At 44.5% G+C, this 8,692-nt stretch overlaps 1 pseudogene; it reads left to right on the top strand.

Annotated features, from left to right (window-relative positions):
• Nucleotides 1–5,210: 5,210 nt before the first annotated feature.
• LOC119236873 (transcriptional coactivator YAP1-like) lies at nucleotides 5,211–7,117 on the top strand (annotated as a pseudogene).
• The last annotated feature ends 1,575 nt before the right edge of the window (nucleotides 7,118–8,692 follow it).

Raw genomic sequence — 8,692 nt, 5'->3', positions numbered from 1 at the left:
GATTGCTTTGTAGTGCTGAAGCTTAACCCCTTGCGCTACTAGGGAAGCCATGATATATTTCTTTATCCCAAGGTTCACCACAAGATCTTAGCAAACATCTCTTGACCTTAGTATTCGCTAAATCTAAGAGCTGAAGTAAGGAATCCACGGAGATGGGGCTTTCTGATCTCCAGTTGCAAAATTCTCAGAGAATTGGTGTTTTTCCTCATTCTCACCAGCCACTTTCCCTTTTTTTTTTTTTTTAAAGATTTATTTATTTATTTATACAAGCACTGGGTACAGTCAGAAGCACGGGAGGGTGAGAGAATTCACCAGAGCCAGAACAGGGAACAGAACAGGCAGACTGACGAAATACACTGCTCAGGGGAGCAGCGGGCTTGGCAGGAGAGGTCTGTGGTGCCATGTGGGACCCTCACCTTTGTCAGGGGATGGAACCTGCGCTGCAGAGGCTGCAGGCAGCTTTGCAGCCCAGTGCTCAACTGCAGCGCCACCAGGGGAGGCCCTCACATTCCCATTTTAACAAACATTCTTAATAAACCCAGCCAGACAACTTCTTATCATCCTGGAAGGAGAGAGTGATCTGAATTGCTGGTACTTCAGGTAATAACTAAGAAAATGCACAGTGAACAATCCTAGCTGCTTGTTTCCAGCAAACGTGTTTATGGGGACTCTGAGTGGGACAAGTCAGTCTGGAGCCAGTCACCTTAGAGTGTGCTGAGATGAAGGTGTAGGGGATGTTTCTTCTTAAATTGTTTCCCTTCTTGTTGTTTTCTTTGTACTTCTGATTTTGAAGTAATTTTGAGCTTTACAGAAAAGTAACAACATTACAGAGAGGTCCTGTATTCATATTTCCTCCAATGCAAACAGCTGTCAGAACCCTAGGGCATTTGTCAAAACCAAGAAATGAACATTAGCACAATGCTAGTAAATAAACTACTGATGTTGCCTGGATTTCCTAATGTGCATTTAAAAATTAAATGCTTTTGGAAGACTATAATATAGTTTAGGTTGAAGCTCTAAGTCCCTATTCCCTGTCCCCATCACACCTTCTGCCCAGTCCGACTCTCCAGAGCAGTCAGGCTCTCTGCTTTCCCCTGCTAGCGGGGCACTGTCCAGTAGAGAGCACTGTCCAGCTGCAAAGGCCATTTTAAATTTTCTACTAGTCACATGCATAACAGTAAAAGGAAACAGGGAAAATTAACTTCAGCCATGCAATTTTAACTCGATATGAAACGTTAAAAGTATTATTGTCATGTAGCATGAATGTAAATCTCATTAATCAGTTTACTGTTTTTTTTTTTGGTCATTGTAAATATCTAAAATCCAGTGAGTATTTTACATTTAGATCAAATCTCTATTCTGAGTAAGTCCCCTTTTTAATTAGGTGGTCAATAGCCGTGGGTGGCTAGTGGCTACAATATCAACCACCAAAAAGCAGAGGCTGTGGTTTAAAGTTCTCTACTCTCTCAGAACACACACACACACACACACACACACACACACAGTAACTTGCCTTTCCCACCACCACTTACAAGTGGTCATTGGTCCATGTTAGAATATATACAACAACAGCCTATATTTTGATAGCTATGTGTACTCTGTTAGAACAAATGTGCATAATTTGTTAAGTCCCTTTCCAATACATAGATAACTTATTCTTTATACAAAAATCTATGCATTTTTTTTAGAACTCTAGGGGTGGAATTGCTATGACAGAGGACATGATTATGTTTAAAATATAATGACTAGAACAATGTTTTTAAACAAATCTGCCTGTAAACATATTATTAAGTATATATCATCTTTCTCAAGGCAGTCTTTTAGACAATTATTCTGGCACTGAAAAGAATTTGTTTTTGTCTTTTGAAATTTGACTTAACCAATTTTAACTAAAATATATCAGCCCAATGACTCTCATAGGGCTTGTTCTTTCATAGTCAGTTATTTACTCACATATTCCTTTTTTTCCTCTCACTATACCTTCCATCCATCTACCATTAACCCATCCACCCATTCCACCCACCCACCCACTTATTCCTCCCTCCATCCATTCAACTATCCATCCTTGTATCCATTTAACTATCCAAACCATCCGTCTGTCTGTCAGTCCGTCCGTCCTAACTGGCATCTCCTATTCCTCTTTTGCTCTCTGATAGTCCATTCTATTCACACAGCATCATAAGTATTTTCTTTTTGTCTTTTTAAATAATCAGTCAGATTCAAGTGCTCTGTTATTTAAGACCTTTCAACAACTTCTTACCTGAATGGATTTCTGTTGACCTCACTAACATCTCATTCTCATTTCAGCCACATTGGTTTCCTCTCTGCTTCTAGAACAAACCAAGTTCTTTCTGCATCCAGCATCTTTTCAATGGAGCAGTTTCCCTCCATTTGCAACATTTTTTTTCTCCTCCTGTCTGCAGTCTCCCCTGCGGTGTCATCTAAGGGTTCCCCCTAACCACCTCCTTGAAAGTACAAATCTGCTCATCTCAAGTTGTTAATTTCCTGTATTTCTTTCATAGTCTATTCAAATCTGAAATTCTCCCTTGTTTACACCTTGTGGCTTGCACTCACTGCCCCCCTCAATTAGCTAGTAAGCATCGTTCATCTCTCTCTCTTTTTTTTTTTTTAGATTTATTTATTTATACAAGAGCCAGGGTACAGGTCAGATGTGTGGGAGGGTGAGAGGATTCACCAGAGACAGCAGTGAACAGAACAGGCAGACTGACTGAAATACACTGCTGAGGGGAGCAGCGGGTGGGACAGGAGAGGTCTGCCCTGCCATGTGGGTATCTCTGCGGCCAGCGGAGATTGAACTGGCACTGCAGAGGCTTCGGACAGCTTTACAGTGCTGCGCTTAACCACCTGCGACACCAGGAAGACCCAGCATCATTCATCTCCTCTCCCAGGGGCCAAATGTAATGCTTAACCCTTCATGGGTACTAAACACGTATTTGTAGACTGATTGGATGGATGAATCTATGGCTACTATATCAAAAACTCAAGCCCCAGCCCAGTTCCACAGACAAAAAAATTCATGTTCTCCCTTCAAGGAAGTCAGAATCCAGCAAGGCAGCCTGATACCCAAGCATGTGATTCTAATAAGAGGCAGCATTAGCACACCTGTGTACTCAATCCTGAGTACAGGATGCATTTTTTGGTGATGTCTTTAATTTTTTTCCCCTGGTACAATATCCTTTTCTTTACTACTTGCTTTATAAATCCTAAGTGACTCTCACAGAATCCAAATAGCCTGGTACACAGCAGGCACTCAATAACTGTTAATTGGGTGAAGTCATGAATTGACCAAGGTAACAGATTCTAACAGCAGATCCCAATAAATATATAGTGCTGGATATAATTTCTACTTTGTGGGAAAACAAGTGCTTGACAGTATAAGTGCTTGTGTATTTGTGGAAGCATTGCTGCATAGACTACCCATCTCTCTAGGTGCCTGGGGATGTTTGAATCTAGTGTTAAGCAAATCAGTTGGCCTTCTCTGTCTGAGATAAAGAAAAGTGTAGTTGTGATTAGACTGAAAAATACAATATGTGAATGTAAATTCCTGCGTTTGTAAGACCCTGTCTTTTTGGGACTTGCTTTTTAAAATTTGTTTTGTATACAGTACATAGTCAGTGTGCATTGGTTCACTGTGAATTGTTCTGACAATACATAAATAGCCTTAGACTGAGAGTCTGACTTCATCCTGCTCCCCTAAATGAGAGAGTCCAGATTCTGTTGGGTGAGTATCTCTGCACCCCATTCCCTCCACATTTCTATAGCGTTGCCTGCGTGTATACAGAGGTTGCATTTTGTCTTACTGCTTTCACAAAAAGGGGCTCCTATAAAATTAATTATCTCATGATTTTTTTCTCCTAATATTTCTTAGAAACACTTTCATGTGAGTGTCCCCGTAAGAGGGGTGTCTGTGTCCTCTGTCATGTATGTCCTCACAAGCAGGTTTTTTTTTTTTTTTTTTGGTCAGGGTTTGAAGTGCCAAAGCCCACCCACCACAGTGCTTGCACAGGGCTTCAACAGAGCTCAGCATTTTTTTGTATACTTGGGCTAGCACAGGCAGTTCAGCCTGGTCCTACAATGGCCTTGATTTGGGAGATAACTGAGTTCCTGAGTAAACTGTCTCGACTTTCACTTGAAAGAGCTCAGTGCTGTTAAGTCTCTTGAACACACCCATCTTCCTTAAAGCAAACATGAAAAGTGTTTTACAACCGTGTGGTAATGCATGCTGGCTCAAAGTGAAGGTTTTAATTCAAAACCGCATCTGTGATGCTGTGGATGGTTTTAACTAGCCAGCAGTGTTTGTGGGCCTAGGGGGAAAATTCCTCCATGGCGCCCTCTGGAGGTGGGGCTGAGAGATCAGCTCACACCCTCTTCTGCCATCTTAGTCCACACCACTTCTGTACCTGATCAGTGGGTCAGTAGGCTTGTTGTCAACCTCTGAAAGAAGTTTATAGACTCTATTGAGCTCAGTGTGGCTTTCCTTCCATGTAATTCAAAGTGATGTGTTGTTTTCCTAAACTTCCAAGGGCAGAGACTGTAGGCTTATTTTCTTGGCTTAGGATGGCCCACTGCTTAGCATAAGGATAGGAAATATCTGGTGGAACCATGTTGGTTGAGGGACAACAGTGAAGTCGGAAAACCTGGCTTTCACTTCTGCATCCACCCTGAGTGTGTTCTGTGGATCTTGCATTCTTCCTCTTTTTGGTGTGCAAATTGTTCATCTAACATGGACGGGGAGAAGGGGTGGGGGGTGATGTTCTAAGCAGGTGCGGGGCCTTCAGTCTCAGAGTCTATAACTTCAGACTTAGAGTCTCATCTAAATGCAAGTTCTGTGCCAAACCTTCCACCAGCAGCCTCCCCAGAGAACAAGCAGGTTTCCAGCCCACTAGGCTCTCCCAATAATCCACTCAGTTAGTAAATGGATTAAAGCTCAGTGCAAAGATTGGCAGACAGAAGTTTGACTTTGAAAGATAGTTCCTGTGTCAAGGCGTGGCAACAAGATAAAAGAATAGAATTCTGGGAGAGTTGTCTGGCCATAAAAACTTCTGGGAGAAGAATCCTGTAGGCAGCAAGGTCCTGGAAAACTGCCTCCTAAGTCATTGGTGAGTACTGTCCTCTGGGGTCTTGCACAGAGGGGAATGCCATCCCTTTGCTCTCTGGGTTTTCTCAATATTGTATGGGGTAATAGGACAATGATTGAGCCTATAGAAGTTGGGGAAATTAACAGAGTTCTTAAGGATTTCTTAGAAGATAGATTGTCATTAAAACGGAACTATGGAGAGGAAAAAGTCAGAGGGAGAGGAGAGAGGCAGCTGGCAAAGGGCACAGGCCAGAACGTTTTCCTGAGTCTGATGGCCCGAAGTCTCAGCCATCAGACACCGGATCGGGGCTTGGGACAAGGCTGGCCACTCTGCCGGGATTGCGCGGGGCGGCTGTGGACACCAAGTGGATGCTCGGTTAGATGCGGAGCAGGATGCGATGGGATACCGCAAAGCAGACAGGACTTGAAGCAAGGGCAGGATGCGATGCTGGCTACAGCAGCAACTCACCACCTTCCTGCCACCCCTGACTGCAAGGAGAGAGCCACTCCCTCCAGACAGGAGGCCCCTGTCGCCTGCGCTGGCACTGCTCGGGTGCACTTCCGCCGGGGTGGGTGGAAACCGTGGGTGCCTGGCAGCAGCCACTGTCTTAGCCAGCCACCCAGGGCACAGGAGCCCTGCCCCTGACGCTGCCCCCAGGGCCAGGGCCCTCCTTCCGGGGTCCAGGACCACTGCACTTCGGCTCCCAGGCAGCGTTGTGGGCCACCTACCCACACTTCCCTCCAGACCCTGCATGACTAGGGCCTGAGAGGCAGGATCTGGCGTTGCCGTTCAATACTGGCCCAACCCCCAAGGTCACCAGCACGCATGCTTCAGAGGGTGCCCATGCCACTGCAGAAGCTGCTGGACTCCTTCTCAAACGTATAGACCAAGACCCTCCACGGACAAGCCAGGACTGGCTCAGACACTGCAGGAGCCCTGACTCTGCAGCAAGTCCATGCCAGTGCTTTACTCTCCAGCTTCCTGCAGGTGGGCACCTTGTCTCCCGCGACCCAGACCTCCACCAGAGTGGTCTCTGTCCCAGCAGCTGCACGTACCACTCAGCTCCTCCATCAGTCTTGTTTTGAGATATCTGATGAGGTACTTCTGCTGGTCAAGCTAGGAGGTGGCAGAGACATTTGGTCAGAGATACTTATTAAATCATACCCATCAGGTAACACGTGGCAGGACCCAGATGAATATCTCACCCCCAACCAGACCCCCAGTACAGCAGAATATAATGAACTTGGCAACAGGTCTTACTGATGTCTCTATCCTGAGGGGCATATGCCATGACTAAGGATGGAAATATTGACTATATGAACTGTAAGAACGAGACCACCTGTTTACTAGACCGAAGACTTGACCCTTGTTTTGCTATGAACCAGAGAATCAGCCAGAGCCCTCCCATGAAGCAGTTTTTCCACACACCCCACCCCACCCCCAGCCCACAGGGAGGTGTGATGGGTGGCATTAGCTCCAACAAGCAGCTGTAGGTGTGGCTGAAGCAGCTACAGATGGAGAAAGAGACTAAAACTAAAGCAACACAGACTAGCAATCCCAACACAGCAAATTCTCCAAAATGTCAGTAGTGAGCTCTTACCATCAACACTGGAGCAGGGTGGTCAGATGCAAAATCCAATATCAGTTTCTGGGTTGTCTCAGGAGCTCTTGAGAGCAACGATGATGACCAGTAGGTCCAACCTGCTTCAGAACCTACTACTCTAGTGATGAAAGCTTGGACAGTGGGCTGAGCACACACAGCTAGAGTGTCCCTTGAAGCCCAAGTGGGTTGTTAAACAGTGCGGATACAATCAACCAAGCACCCTTCCCTCAAGACAGAATTGTTTTCCAGACTACCCTGAAGCCAATCCTGAGACAGACATGGACCTTGGAACCCTGGAGGACAGGATTCGATGCCTAGTCTGTAGGAAGCTTTGAGTTTAGACATGCTTGGTGACGTGGAGCCAGTTTTGCCTGCCACCAGGGTAGATAGAGAAAGCTTTCTTCCATGGCTATAGAGCCCCAGGTAGACTGTTTTCTGATCTGTGAGGCATCTGAGGAGATGAGGCATGTAAATCTGAAGTTTCCAAATAAACCAGTTAAAATATTCTGGCTAATACAGAAAAAGATGAACAAATGTTTAGCAAGATTCTTTTCTTTTTTCAATTTTTATTTTATTTATTTATTTATTTATTTATTTTTTAAATTTTCTAGAGGCATGTCTTATTTATTTATTTGTTTGTTTGTTTGTTTGGTTTATACAAGCACTGGGTACAGTCAGAAGCGCGGGAGGGTGAGAGAATTCACCAGAGCCAGAGCGGGGAGCAGAGCAGGCAGAAGGACCCAAGTACACTGCTGAGGGCAGCAGCAGGTGGCAGGAGAGGTCTGCGCGCCATGTGGGACCCTCCTCTGGTGGCCGGGGAGCAGCCAGGGATCGAACCGGCGCCACAGAGGCCGCAGGCAGCTTCGCAAACCAGCGCTCAACCACTGTGCCACCAGGGAGGCCCTTCAATTTTTATTTTAATTTTTGGGATTACATTTTTCTCTTCCATATGTGCACATATTCCATTCACCTGTACTAATATCCCACATGCCATCCCCTCCTTTCCCCCATTCCCTCTGGTAACCATTATATTCTTTCGCTGAGTGCAAGATTTAGTTCTACTGTATTTTGCCTGTGTATTTTTTTTTTGTTATTTATAGTCCAAAGATGAAACCATCTGATATCTGTCTTTCACTTTTTTAGGTATTTCACTTAAGATAATCATCCTGAGGTCCATCCATTTTGTCTCAAATGCCACTCTCATCTTTTTTCACAGTTGTGTAATATTCCATTGAATATATATTCCACACTTTATTCCTCTGCTGAAAGGCACTTAGGTTGGTTCCATGACTTGGCAATTGTGGACAGTGCTGCTATGTACATGGGTGGGGATAAATATTTTTGTACTAACATTTTCATATTATTAGGATAAATACCTAATAGAGGCATTGCTGAAACATACAAGTTTTCATTTTTGTTTAATAAGAAATCATCATACTGTTTTTCACAGGGGCTGCACCAACTTATAGTCTCACCAAAAGTGGATGAGGGTCCTTTTTACCATAATCTCACCAACATTGTTGATTCCATTCTTTTTTTATTTGGACTATTCTCACATGGATGAGGTGTGTCTCAAAGTGTTTTTTTTTTTTTTAAAGATTTATTAATTTATGGGGTACAAGCCAGAGGTGTGGGGGGTGAGAGGACTCACCAGAGACAGAGTGGGGAACAGAGTAGGCGGGCTGACTGAAATACGCTGCTGAGGGGAGCCGCGGGCGAAGCAGGAGAGATCTGCCTCGCCATGTGGGTTTCTCCCTGGCTGGCTGGGGATTGAACTCATGCTGCAGAGGCTGCAGATTGCTTCATAATGCAGTGCTAAACCCCTTGCACTACCAGGGAGGTCCTCAAAGTGGTTTTGATTTGTATTTCTGTTATAAGTGATACTGAACAATTTTTTATGTATCTGTAGGCCATCTGAGTGTCATCTTTAGAAAAGTGTCTTCTTTTAGGCACTTTTCCCATTTTTTTTGGATTGGGTTGTTTGTTTATT

This window comes from Talpa occidentalis, unplaced genomic scaffold (assembly GCF_014898055.3).
Source record: "Talpa occidentalis isolate TD23 unplaced genomic scaffold, MPIMG_talOcc4v2.1 talOcc4.9, whole genome shotgun sequence".
Lineage (NCBI taxonomy): Eukaryota > Metazoa > Chordata > Mammalia > Eulipotyphla > Talpidae > Talpa > Talpa occidentalis.
Note: the sequence above shows the minus strand (reverse complement) of the source record. Positions and strands in the feature narration are given on the sequence as shown.